The sequence below is a fragment of the Triturus cristatus genome, chromosome 5_2, assembly GCF_964204655.1.
Source record: "Triturus cristatus chromosome 5_2, aTriCri1.1, whole genome shotgun sequence".
Classification (NCBI taxonomy): Eukaryota; Metazoa; Chordata; class Amphibia; order Caudata; family Salamandridae; genus Triturus; species Triturus cristatus.
In genome coordinates this window covers 1,115,043,660-1,115,057,835 of record NC_140588.1, presented here as the reverse complement: position 1 = coordinate 1,115,057,835, position 14,176 = coordinate 1,115,043,660, and the positions used below count along the sequence as shown (strand labels likewise).

The window sequence follows — 14,176 nt, the reverse complement described above, 5'->3', positions numbered from 1 at the left end:
GATTTTGGCTCACAGAAAAGAAAGTTCTATAACCTGATAGTTATAGAAAATCTAATAGTGTCATATTGTTGGATTTATTCTATCATTTTAAGTCTTTGAATGATATTTTAGTTCACTGTCAATAATTGTACTGTGATAAAGTTTTCCCATATTAGCCTAAGGAGATCATTTTCTACAATACGGAACATCAACATTGTCTGTTTTTTTCTGCACCAGGGCATATAAAACATATGTTATAAGGACCTTGCTTAGAGTTATAGCACTCAGAGGAGACAATGGGGGTTACATATATGTAATAGTAAATAAGTTTGAGTCTTTTTAATTACCTAAAAATTCAAAAGACAAATGTACATATAACTTAAGTTTAAAAGCAGCCTAGCAAAGCAAGGCTGGGTTTTAAAATAGCAGCAGGTGCCACAGTAGTGCACACTTGAGTGCATTAAATCGACTGGGCCTTCAGACCTACATGCCCTTCTATATACTAGGGATGTACAGGTAGGGTGTCAGTACCAAGTGTAGTTATACCTAATTGCCATGTACATCTAATCAAAGCACAGGCACTGGATCTGGTCAGCAGAGTCCAGGGCACAGTTAGAGTCATACAATCACCTTCTAGTAGTCAAAAAGGGAAAGACAAAAGCGGGGGCGCAGAAAAGAAGTCCTGGCTCCACAATCTAAGCCTGAGATCTTAAGTGCACAAAGCAAGGAGCAAAAGTACATGAAGCTTTGGGATGATCAAAAGGCCACAAAGCCTGAGTATTACTCAGGTCAGTCTGTGTGGGTTTTGGACCTGAGGTAGCTAAGGTGATTGAGCTGGGGATAATTGAACCCTCTGACAGTCCATGTTCTGTTCTGTTATGTTATGTTATTGGCTATTTATAGAGCGCACAGTCACCGGGGAGGTCTCTTTGTGCTAGGTACTGAGATGTCATAAGCCCTTACTACTGGTAAGCCTGTATAAACAACCAAGTCTTCAGGAGTTGGCTAAATTTGGTGTAGACAGAGGACTGCCTAATCTCAAAGGGGAGTGTGTTCCAAGCACGTGGAACCACGACACAGAACCTGCAGCCTCAAATCCTGAGTTTCTTATAGGTGGGGGTAACCAGGTAGCGTTGGTGGCTTGATCTCATTTCTCTTGTCGGCCGATATTTTACAATTCGAGCTTTCATGAAGCCCAAGCATCTCAAATGCAATGCCTTGCACACTGTGCGGCATGCCTTAAATCTGCATCTTTGCACCACTGGCACCCAGTGGAGGTCCTTTGTCATCCGCGTGATAGAGCCCCCTCTGGGCAGCTGAAGTATCAGCCTTGCAGCCTGGTTTTGGATTAACTGAAGCTTATGCAAATGGGATTTCGGGAGGTCCAGATAGAGAGAGTTTGTGTAATCATTTCTGGACATAACCAAAGCCAAGATAATTTGGATCAGGATCTCCCTTGTAAGGAATATACTAATCTTTTTTATCTGATGCAAATGCAGGAATCAGGCCGAGGTCACTGCACTGACCTGCTGTTCACATGATAGGTCCTCATCAATGAGCACCCCCAAGCTTTGTACTGCTCTTTTCAAAGTGGGAGGGGAACCCATCTCACTTGGCCACCACACAGGGTTCCAACAGGCAGTTCTATTCTTGGTAAGGACTATCTTAGATTTATCCAAGTTTATTTTCAGGTGGTTGTCATTCAACCATGCCCGGATGAATAGCACGGTGCTGCCTAACTGCATCGCTATCATTGATTGAAAACAGCCGTTGCATATCATCAGCGTAGTTGAAGACGTTCTCTCCCATCATCTTAAGGGAACTGACCATAGGTTAAATACAGATATTGAATAAGTGGGGGGAAAGAGAAGCCCCCTGGGAGACTCTACAGCTCAACTTAACCTCTTTAGAGGAATAAGGGAAGTGTCTCACTGATGGGAATCCATCCGTCAGTAATGATATCATCCAGTTCAATGCTGTGCCCCGTAACCCCGTGGCCCTGACACGGTCAGCCAGCAAAGTGTGGTCCACCGTGTCAAAGGCCGCCGACTGTGTGTTCCCCTTATCCACTTCTCTTCGCAATTCGACCAACACCGATGTGACCACTGCTTCAGTCGAGTGTGCTGGTCGAAACCCCGCCTGACACGGGGCCAGAAACTCCAACTTCTCTATGAAAGGTCAGGGATGGTAAGCAACATGGGTTTCCAAGATTTTAGCTAAATACGGGAGTAGAGACACTGGATGAAAGTTCTTCATATCTGAGGGGTCTGCTCTCGCTTTCTTCAGGAGGGGTATGATAACTGTTTTTTTTAAAGATCTTGGAACCAGGCCTCAGTTGATAGAGTAATTATGAAATTATAGGAGACTTTCTCAGCAAGAGGATGCTACCACTCTAAGGACCCTCAGGGGGGCAGATGTTGTTAGGTGATCCTGACTTGACTTTAATCATTAACTCCATAAGATTGTCTTGTGAAATGTTAGGGAGATGCAAGAGCGTAAGGCTGTCCATGTCACCTGGTAGTAAGTGGGAAGCGGACGAGCCCAAAGGGATGCTCTTTTTTATTGCTGCAATCTTTTTAAAAAAATAGGCGTTTAAAGTGTTGCACAAATTCTGTGAGGGTGTGACAGTTAGTGTTGCCCTCTCTAGATAAGATAGTTCATTAGCAATCCTAAAAATCTCCTTGGATTTATTGGGTGGCTTCAATATTTTACTCTTGAAGTAGCTTACTTTGGTTTGCCTTATGAGTGACTTATACATTTTGAGTTGTTGGAGATATCTGGTTCTCAGAGCTGGCGAGTATTCCGACCACCATTTCCTTTCTGCTCGTCGAAGGTTGAGTTTTGCCATTCTCAGATCTACAGGGAACCATGTATTGGCCTTGTGGCTTCTCGTCTTCTTGGAGCTATGACTACAGGCGTGGGTGTCACTAGCCCCCTTCAGACAGTTAAAAACATTTTCTCATAACCGTCAATATCCTCCATGGGATCTGGAACGGATTTCCTTAGGACCTCACAAAACTCCGTAAGGTTAACCTGAGCCCAGTTCCTAAATGAGATCGCCGGTCCCCTTCGAGGGCTTATCTCCTTTGGCTTAGTTACCGAAAAGGAGATCAAATTTTGGTCTGACCACCCACACGGGGCTATGCTCAAGTGTTTTAGGCCCTGTAGCAGGCAAGCTTGAATATCAAGGCAATCAAGTGCCAGATAGAGAAAGGTTCAGTGGCGTACTTGGTTCATCTAGTAAGTGTAGACCATATGAAATCTATCCAGTTCAAAATCCATAACATCCTGCATTGGGAGGCCACTAAGACCCAGACACAGGGGTCAGGACCTTTCTTGACCTGACTGGACAACTCAGCAGATATGTTTGGAATTATAGGACCATTGTGGCTCCCCTGACAGAACTTAACTCAAAGAAGCAGCCCAAAAAAGTCATTTGGACTCCAGAGTATCAGAAGGCATTTGATACCATGAAGGAGACTATGTGTTCAGCACCTGTGTTACTGGCCCCTGACTACACAAAGGAACTTGTGGTTCAGACAGATGCTTCAGAACAAGAGATTGTTTGCACAAGTAATTGAAGAGTGGCTTAATAAGCCAGCTGCCTTCATTAGCAGTTGACTCCTCCTGGGAAAACAAAGATGGAGTGCCATTGAGAACGAAGCCTTTGCTGTGTTCTGGTCCATAAATAGGCTGAGTCCATACCTGTTTGGTACTCACTTACATGCTCAAACTGACCATAGACCTCTCAGATCTGTCATGCAGATGACTGGGGATAATCCTAAACTTTTGAGTTGGCACATTGACCTATAGCTGATGGACTTTACAGTGGAACACAGACCTAGGACTGACTATGCCAATGCAGATGGACTTGCCCAGCTTTTTGTAGGTCTGTGTGGAATTCTGTGGAGGTGTATAAAAACTCTGTGGAATTCTGAGAAGTTATGCGCGCTGGCAGAATGTGCACACACACTACTAAAGTACTTTAACACATAAAATAAAAACAAATTGCATCTTGTCGATCACACCAAACTCACTTCAGGTGTTCCTGGACAGTCTCAAAACAGGATGGTGTAGCATGCAGTCCTCTGACGCATTTACCCCTGCCATAATGCACCAACACATGAACATGTTGCCTGCAAATGGGGGGTGCACAGAGCTGGTTGTAGGACACCCTGGCTGGATACCTCAGCCCCAATATACCCTCCCTTCCCATCCATGAATGAAGTTGAACCCTGCTAACAGGCACAAATGGGGTATGGATGAGGCAATCCAACTGGTTGTGTGTCCCGCGTGCAGTGAGGCTGCCATGTTGTTCATTCAGGACTTGCTGCCAAAGGTCAGTGTGGTGCAGGCTCGTAGGTTCACTGTGTCATGCTCACGCCATGTCCTGCACGAGTGTGATCCAGCCAGTGGAGCTTAGGTCATGGTGAGGTCTCTGAAGGAGTGGTGACGTCCAAGCACTACCTAGGACAGCAGCAGCTGCAGACTTGAGCAACACTTTCACCTCCCAGACAGGAAGTGCTGACCCTCTTCCTGGAACACAGCTCCTCACTGCCAGCAGCTGCACAGATGGAGCGCAGCTAGGTGAAATCAAGTAGGGGTGAGTGGCAACTGGCAAGCCACTCTCAGTGAGTGCGACAGTAAACTCTGCCCCTCTGCAAGGTGGGTAGGCTTTGATGAACTCCATACTCCAAGTTAACCACAGACCAGTGTTCACTCCCCCCCCTAGTTTTTCCACTTCGCTTATGAGAACTACCAGGATGTAAGTTATTTGCTCTATTCGTCTTTCGTTAGAGGTTCTGTATGATAAAGTCATCTTTTTTTGCCATGATCACCCCATTGTTTTTTTTACTGATAGTGGTGGTTAGTGACTCTGATTGTGCCCTGTTCCCTGCTAACCAGGCCCATGGCCAGTGCACTGTTCAAAAGGTATATGGTATTTAGGTGTAATCATAATTGATACTGACAACTTACCTGTAAGCCTTAGTTTATAGTAGTGTATATAGGTTTAGAAGCCCCGTGGATTTAATGCACTTAAGTATGCAGCACTGTAGTACCAGCTATCATTAAAAGGTAGCCTTGCTTTGCAGGCTGCTTTTAAGATAAAAAACTGTCCAAATTTGACTTTGGAATTCAAAGCACTTTCAAAGCCCTAAACGACCTTATTTTTACATTTGTTACCACTAAGGTCTACCCTAGGTGCCCCAAGGATAGAGTGCATTGTAGTAGTAAGCAGGAACATTATAAAAGAAAAACAGCACATGTCATGTTTCCCTATAGTAGAACATTAGCTCTATAAACAGTAATAAAGCCTAACCTTTGACAGGAGTGAACTAAAAAGTTACAATAAATCCGGAGACTTGTAAAAGGTTTGACTATTAATAACTATTGCAGGAAAGTAGTTTTATAAAATGCTTCCTTAAAGTTACCTAAAAACTGCCCTGTAGCAGCCTCTTCTGATTGGTCACCCTTCGACTGGCTAAGTCAAGCTGCTCCAATGAGGTGTGCAGTGGTATGGGCTGGGACAAAGGAGATATTTGGTGGGAGGAAATCTGATGCCTGCAGATGCCAGCACAAGAAGGGGGCTGGGTAGCCAAACCGTCTTCAAAGGGAGAAAGAGAGTGAGGAAAAGAGTCAGTCCCACTCCCCACTTCCAGCGCCCCCATACAGATGGGTTCCCCTGTAATTGAATTAAGAGAGTGGCTGGAAAGGGAGTGTAGAGAAAGGGTAGCTACATCTGCGGCTTGGTTTAGCCAGACATGAACCTCCTGGAAATATTTTCTCCATTTAGATTTTTGTGGAACAGTCCTTTCTAGACCAAAAATATGGCAGACTTCTAATAAAGTGGAAATCAGACAACGATTCTGTAGTCTGTCTAGATTAGTTATAGGGCTGGTTTAGATTTGAGTGGATTGTTTACTCCACCCACAGACACATACATCCCATTAATATCTTATGATATCAATCAGGCCACAAATCAAAGAAGCCCATGAGGTGTTGGCCTCTGCACATGCAGGAATCAATGGAGTCATAGCCGTGCTACAGCAATGCTGATGGAGGCCTCGTTTGTATAAACTTACCAGGGACTATGTTAGATAGTGTGACATTGTGTCAGCAGATTAAGACTACCTCTGTCAAAAGACCCTTGCCAACTCCTTTAATGACCTTAAACATCCCCTTTTGGGTATTTACCTGGACAACCTTGGTCCCCTCAATTCAGCTAACCAAAAGAAAATACATATTGGTAATAATTGATGCATGTTCTCGATTCCTATGAGTTTGGCTACAGAGAAATGCAAGCCCCGCAGCAGTTGTAAAAGATTTGCAGTGTTTAGTGCCAATAGGAGCATCTCCGTCATATCATTCAGATAAGGTCTGTTGTTCAGCTTTAAGACTTACAGAGAGTCCATGTCTGCAGTTCAGTATCCAATTCAAACCTGAATAAAACAGGATTGCAGATGAGGCTGAAGGCGAGATTAAACACGCTGTGACAGCTTTGGTGCTCAGTTCAGGTTTCAGTTGGTACCATAACCTGTACGGAGTCCAAAGAGCATTGAATATCTTGCCAGGACCAATATCGGGAGGACGCACGTTGAAGACGCACCATTTAAAGTCAGTAAGACACCACCTATCACCTAGTTAATACATTCTATTATGTTATTGTCCTTTTCAACATTTCATTTTTACAACTGTCAAAAATATGCACAATTTAAATTTTTATATTCATGGAAGTTTCCTTCTTTCCACATATTTTTAAACACAAATGAAGTTATATCAGTAACGCTGATTGTAGAAATCCCCTTGGATGCTCTCTTCTGTGTGGCATCATGTCATTGAACAGAATGCGTAGTGCATTGATACCAGGTTTAAGTTGTGTTTTATCTGTTTCTACACATCATAATTTCTGAATAGTGGTTCAAATGTATCATTTAACAAATGTTACTTGATGTGAGTTGGAACCTGGCCAGCCACACCTGATAACAGTTTCAGAAACAAAGCACTGTTGTTGCTTGGATATGACTCTACCTTGAAAAACAAAAAGAGGTGTTTTTCGAATTAGAAACAAGTTGGTTTCTTTAAATGCAATGGCCAGAGAGCAATAATTGTCGGAAACATATGGACAATAATAAAGTATTGTTTTTAAAAGAGTTGTATGTAATACACACACTGTAGCATTGTACGTCATGCAAAGAAGTGCTTATTAAGTAAAGGGTTGAGCCAATAGTTTTTTGCAAACTGTAGCATACGAGTAATAAAATATTCTATGATGTAGAATGGATATATGCAGGAATTTGCTGAAATAAAAATGTCTGGATGTTAAACAAAAAATATCAAGTTAATATTTGCTTTGATATCAGCAAAGGCTTTGTTTTTATAACATGTGTTTTTAATTTAATGGTGTTTAAAGGCTGATTTTTGGCCGATAAAGTGAATAATCAAGTAAATAATTGGTAAATTGAACTACATTTTGTGACGATGATTAACAATTAATTTTAGATTCATTGGTTCAGTGTAAACTAATTTAGATAGCTGCATTAGAAATATACTAAGACACAGAAGGGAATTTTTGATTTTCACTAGTATGATAGGACCCGGTCCCTTTTGGTCTTACCTAGGTAACTCTCTCCTTTTTCTGATCACATTGTGGGAGAAGGCTTCTTTTCCTTTTCCTGACAGCCGCAACAAAGAAACTAGCAATACTAAAATATTCCCATGAATTATTCAGCATCTGTAAGTATATTAATGCAAGTTTAACTTGCACAAAGCGTTTATCTTTAATTAACAGTAATATAAAATGTTTACGGATCCAATAGTAATAGTCACAAACATCTTAAAATATAGTTTTGAGTGGAGAAATTGTCCTAAATCATGAATTCAACCATCCGATAAGGGGTACACACATGGCTCTCCACATAATGGGGAGCTAGTGTGGACTAGTGTGTATGCATACAGATCTCCTGCATGGGTAACATGCCATCACTACATGCGGGGTGCTTGCTGTGCCCTGATTGGCTGAGTGTACCTGACTTCATGTGGAATCTAACTTTGTGGGATCTTGGGAATGTGTGTCTTTTACCAAATGTGTTTTATTGAGGCCAATTTCCTCAGACCTCTTTGTGGTGTACCTACCTATCCCAAGCAATCGATCAGGGTTTTCCAACATTGCACGTTTGTCTTTGGTTTAATTGTAACTTTAACTGTGACCTATCAATCAATAGGCCTGGGTTTGGGTCACAGGGCATGTCTTACCATGTATCTCTGACTCTGCAATGATTAAAGTTTGTTATGGTGTGTACATAAAACATGGAGGTAATTGATAGCATATTTAGCGACATTCTCATTATTTTGTGTACATTTGTCAAAGTGTACATTGACAATGCTTTTACTGATATTGACACTGTTATGTGTGCATAGCTTATGTTGTACATCAATATTGTAATGACATGTTCATGCACGCGTATCTTTATGATGTACATTGACATTGCATTTATTTGTATTTCCATTATTGTGCACGCATATATCGGGGTCTACATTGACATTGATTTAACCAATATTATTAGTGTTGTCAAAGGACCGTGTGTCCTGCATGTAGCAATATCATTAGGAACATCCCTTGGCCCAGTATAGGTATAAAGTCTATACATTTAGATTTAAGCGAGCTATTGTCTCGTTTATTGCAAAAATAAGTCACTTCGACTTCAGTGTTTGAAGCTAATAATCTGCAAACACCCAGAACTTTCATCATCTCCTTGTGTTTGCTTTTTTTGCCCTAAGTTGGCAGAATATACCCAGACGTGGGTCCCTTGCTCACTTTGCCACTGAATTCAAGCTGGCCTGGCTGATGAGGGGTGTTACCCCATACCCAGGATGATTATTTCCGGTCCACCGAAGACCTGGATTGGCAGTTCGGGCTGGACTGTTCTCCTGAACTACAGGGTCACGACTGATTTGCAAATAGCTGGGTCTGAACAAGTGAGAGTCTGAAAAGTTTCAACGATCCGGCCATCATCTCTTTGTGTTTCCTTATCAGTGGTGACCTGAGCATGTTTGTGTCTGTGAAACTCAAAGAGAAAACTGAAGAGTGGTGTAGATGCATCCGTAGCAGAAGTTTTTAGAAGGTGAGAGAATGGGCTCTAGGTGATAAGATTAGTACAGTGATCTTTAAAGCTTTTAGCTAGCAGAGGTATTTTAAATTGAATAAAGGGTTTTTAAAGCCGGACAACAGTTTTAAATCAATCTGAGGCCAGCAAAGAGTATTTGAAAGTTGTCTTTTGGGTACCAGATGGCTGATAGAGCCAATAGAAAGAATCAAAAAGCAGTAAGAGGACTTCAGAAGGTAACTGTAAAGCTATGAGAGCCAGTATAAGTGTCTATGTCTGTGTGAGTGAAATTAAAGGTATTTAGTAGTGTGAGAAGGCTGAAAAATAAGTCACAGATTAACAGGAGGCAGGAAGGCTGGAGTCATGGAGTAGAGTGGAAATGGAAATTGACAAACGTGAATACTTGGTAACTTGCAATTTCAAGCTTGTCAAGAAGCAAGAGAGAGTAATGGATACTCATTTTAGAATAGCTGATAAAGGGCTAGCCAAGTGGTATCCAAGGGACTGTGAGGACCAGCCCTAGATGGTCTGAAGTGACCCTCCAGTTTGTTCTAGAACTGAATATCTTGGAGGGCCAGAGGAGGTGATCATGAAATGTGATGAGGTAGGAAAGGGCCTGTGCACTAATATTGGTTCTCTGAATGCTGACACAAGATAAACACATAATGGTCTGATGGCTAAAGGACTTTAACGATGACAGAGAGGGTTCAATGAGCTCTGATATGAAAAAATGTGTAATATTTATTTACAGGAGGGTTCTCAGGAGTAAGGCTGGCTACACTGATCCGAGTGCTTGCAGACATGCCTGAGAAACCCTGAAGGTGTATTAGGGGCTTTAACAGCCAGATGGGAGATATGGAATTTTATGACTGGCAGAGAAGATGGCCTATAGGGCCAGTGAGAATGGTATGTAAACTGGCAAGGGGCTTATGAGAGCTAGAGGTACTGGTTTGAGGCTATGAGAGTTATTTAAAGTGATTAGATTGATAGTTGGGGTGTCAATCATGGGACTGTGAGCACCAGAAGAGCTGCTCTGGGGGTACTGAGTGTCAATAGAGGGGCTAGGTAATGGTCTGATGGCCAATGGTTAAGGTTACGAAAAAATGTGTTGGGTGTGGTTGAGTGGTCTCAGAATTGCCAGCGTGTTATGGCATGATTTATAATAGTTGAGGTTGTCTAATAGTGGATCCACTGGAAAAGCATAGGATCCTTACCATATATTTGCCTTGTGGTCTGGTCCCTTCTTGGTCGACTGCAACACCTGGGGGACAGTGTTTGATACAGTGTAGACACTCTGTTATGGCACCCTCTCAATGAGTGTTCTTTCAGACATTCTCAAACATGTACAGAAAGAACATGGGGCAAATCCTGTCCTGGATTTGGGGATGAAGCTAGTCTCTCATTTTCCTGTAGTCTCCAAAATGAATATTTCTAATGTTAAAGGTGAGGCAGTGTCCTTAATTATTCACCAGTGACTGTCCACCGTGGCTGAAGTTGAACACAAGTGTGAATTGCCTGTTATTATTTCTGAAGGTTATACTTCTTTGGGTCATAATAATTTGGGCAACAGACCCTCTGCGCAATATCTGGGTAAACCTCCTTGTGAAAAGGATAGTCGTCTGTTTTTTCCTAAGAACAACAGAAGTCCAATTCTCATGTCATTTGTGTTATTTCACTAAGCATTTTCAGAGTCCTGATACTGGTTCCTCTCATTCATTCAGGAATCATCATATAAACAGTGACAGGATCCGAGAAAACAAGAAAGTTGCTTCCTTAACTGTGAAATATGCCACAGACAGTAGGAACCCTTCCCTCGGACAGTGACTCTCCTCCACAGGGTGGCGGAAGTCACCGTAGTATGCCAGACATCTTTGTAACAATTGAAACAACTGATACCCACGTAGCGCAGCCTGATCAACCTTATCATTTGGACATTCAGAATAAGGGTGATAATAAATGCATTATCAATGCTTCTTTTTAGGACAATTTGACTTCTAATGACATTTTTTGGGCGGATGTCACTTGCCCTCCTGCCTTTGTTCTTGCTTGTCCTTTTGGTGAGGATGTGATCCTCCCATCATTTTCGCAAGATGGTTGGGTTAAGGATTCTCCACAACATGCTATTCCAATATGATATCCACCTCAACTGCAGCCTCAATAACCAATTTCTATTAAACATGACACGAAAGCATCCGTTAAAGACACACTTACTTAACTAGAATATCAGGGTGTATTTAACCCTGTGTCTCTCCGATAAGTAATTTCGGGTTTTGAAGCCCAACAGTTCTTATTGAATGGTTTTAGATTAGCTTGAACCTTGGAAAGAACAGAATGCAAAAACAACAGTAGGTCTGTGTGAAAGTACTGCATGGGAGTCGGGTTCAGATTCCCTAACCCGGAGTGGCAGCGTCCAGTAAGCTCTGGCTGGTCCTAGAAAATCTGGGGGATTTGGTATAAATCTCGTGCCGGGCTGCACCCATATCTGCACCAGGTCTCCAAGGTGAACAGCCTCTGGCATGTTGGAACAATGTAGGTAAGGGAAGTCGGCAAGTCAGATCTGTAACTTCGGAATAAGGATTGGCTCTAAGGGCTGGGTTGGTCGGGCTGGTGCGCTAAGTTTGGCTGGGCGCGCATCGCGGCTGGGTGAGGAGCCTCCCTTCGGAGCAGCAGCGACTCTGGACGTGTGCTGGGCCATTCCTGTGGATCGCCCCAGCTATAGGTCACCTCTCTTCCATGCCTCCTCCCCGGGGGCACGGGGCTGGCGTTCTGCCTCGGCTGGAGCCTAGCAGCTGACTTTGAACTGGTGCAGACCAGAGGAATCTGACTGTTTAATAAAAACAAGGCATTGCGAAGGCCCGAGGCGGGTGTTGACGCAATGTGATTTCTGCCCAGTGCTCTGAAAGTCAAAGTGAAGAAATTCAATGAAGCGTGGGTAAACAGCGGGAATAACAATGACTCTCTTAAGCGAGAGTAACTATGACTCTCCTAACCTATTCTCAGTTGTAGTGGCCTTTACCTCCCAGTGGTCCTGATGGTAAGTGCCTCTATAGTGCTAGACTCTGCGTACAGAACTCTATAGAGACAGGTCAAACAAGGTTCTATCATGGCAGCGAGAGTGATAGTGAGAAATGGCGAAGCAAACAAACACAATTCCAGATGGGGTAGTTCCTGGAGATTAAAAACCCCGTTAAGATGGCGTAAGGAGGTGCTGTCTTTTCCAGAAATCATTAACCTACTCACCAAATTTGATAAACCAGCACACGCTTCAAACAATGCAACAAGCAACAATGATTCAGATCACAATATAGGCCCTAGTTCACCCTCCATAGCAGAAGAAGACACAACAGTAGACCTCAGCAAAACCATTAAGTTTGTGGCATCCTCCGCCAAGAATGACATTGTTACAACCAAGTTTGTACGAGGTCAGCAAAGAATTAATAACAAAGAAAAGTGACTACACAAAATAGTCACATATTGGAAATACCCAAACGAAAAGTATAAATGTGACTTGTGTGGAGACATATTGGGAACTTTTAAAGAGCTGAGAAAACATGTCTCCAACAAGCATAAAGGCTTCTATCTTAAAACGTATCGCTCAAAATGGGACAAAGAAGCCGAATACCCCAATATTGCATGCAATATATTATGCTGAGATGTACACTTTCTTGCAGCACACATGTCACTCCTATAAATCATATTGTTTTAAACTGTTGATTCATCAATATTTAAATGTGGTTATACAGTTACATAATAGTTCATAGTTGACACAAGATTTAGTATGTATGTGAATTTTATTGAAAAGTCTTGAATAATGAATAGGTCTCAAATAATTACATACACATAATCACCACATACCACACATTGATTATTGATGTCCTGTTAATCATACTTTAATTTCTCAGGAGTGTTTGTAGAAAATGTGAAATTGTTGGAATAGTCCTATAGGGTGTACTATCTCTAGCCGATACGTGATCCCAGTTCCAGTGAGGACAGCGTTCAGTGTTGCTGTAGTCTGGAGCGAACAAATGTTGTATTGTTGGAAGCAAAACTGATTTTATACTGATGGGGAGCATAATAACACAGAATGAGCCACCGTGAGGTGGTACAGAAATAGCCAAATGCCTCGTCATCTAATTAGTGATGTGCATGAATGGATAAACAAGATTCCCACTGTCCCTACCCACTATGTATCAAAACCACGGACCTTGCGTGGCAGAATCAGCGGACAAAGAGGTACCCATTGAGCTTGACTCTAGTCTGGCATTGTTAAGAGACATTAGAGGTTTAGGATAAGTGGGAGGCACTCGGGCCACCGGTGAAATACCACTACTCTTATTTTTTTTTCACTTACCTGGTGAGGCGAGAGGGCGAGCCTCGTGGGGCTCTTGCTTCTGGCTTAAAAGCACCCGGCCCCCGCTGGGCGCGACCCGCTAAGGGGACAGTGGCAGGTGGGGAGTTTGACTGGGACGGTACACCTGTCAAATGATAACACAGGTGTCCTGAGGCAAGCTCTGGGAGGACAGAAACCTCCCAAGGAGCAGAAGGGCAAAAGCTCATTTGATCTCAGTTTTCAGTATGAATACAGACTGTGAAAGCGAGGCCTCACAATCCTTCTGACTTTTTGGGTTTCAAGCAGGAGGTGTCTGAAAAATTACCGCAGGGATAATTGAATTGTGGAGACCAAGCTTTCATATCAACGTTGCTTTTTGATCCTTCGATGACGGTTCTTCCTATCATTGTGAAGCAGAATTCACCAAGTGTTGGATTGTTCACCCACTAATGGAGAACGTGAGCTGGGTTTAGACCAGTGGTGGCTCCCCCATTGGTGCGTGGGGGCGTCGCCCCACTGCTTTCTTGCAGTGCGAGAAGGCAGAAACATAAATGGTAAAACTACAGTTTATGTTTCTATCTTCTCGCAGTGCGCGAATGCAGAAGCGCCTCTGTGCCTGATTGGGGGCGGGCGGGTGGGCGGTGCTGCTCGCGGACAGGGGGGGAGTGGCTAACCCACTGTTGTGGGTACTGACTGTTTGGTCGGCCCCAGGGCCGAACAAAGCAGTCATGCGCACTCCCCCCTTTTCTCTATGTAGGCTGCT

At 43.1% G+C, this 14,176-nt stretch overlaps 1 pseudogene; it reads left to right on the top strand.

The window, feature by feature from the left end:
- Positions 1-11,603: 11,603 nt before the first annotated feature.
- LOC146829834 (28S ribosomal RNA) lies at positions 11,604-13,928 on the top strand (annotated as a pseudogene).
- Positions 13,929-14,176: the final 248 nt, after the last annotated feature.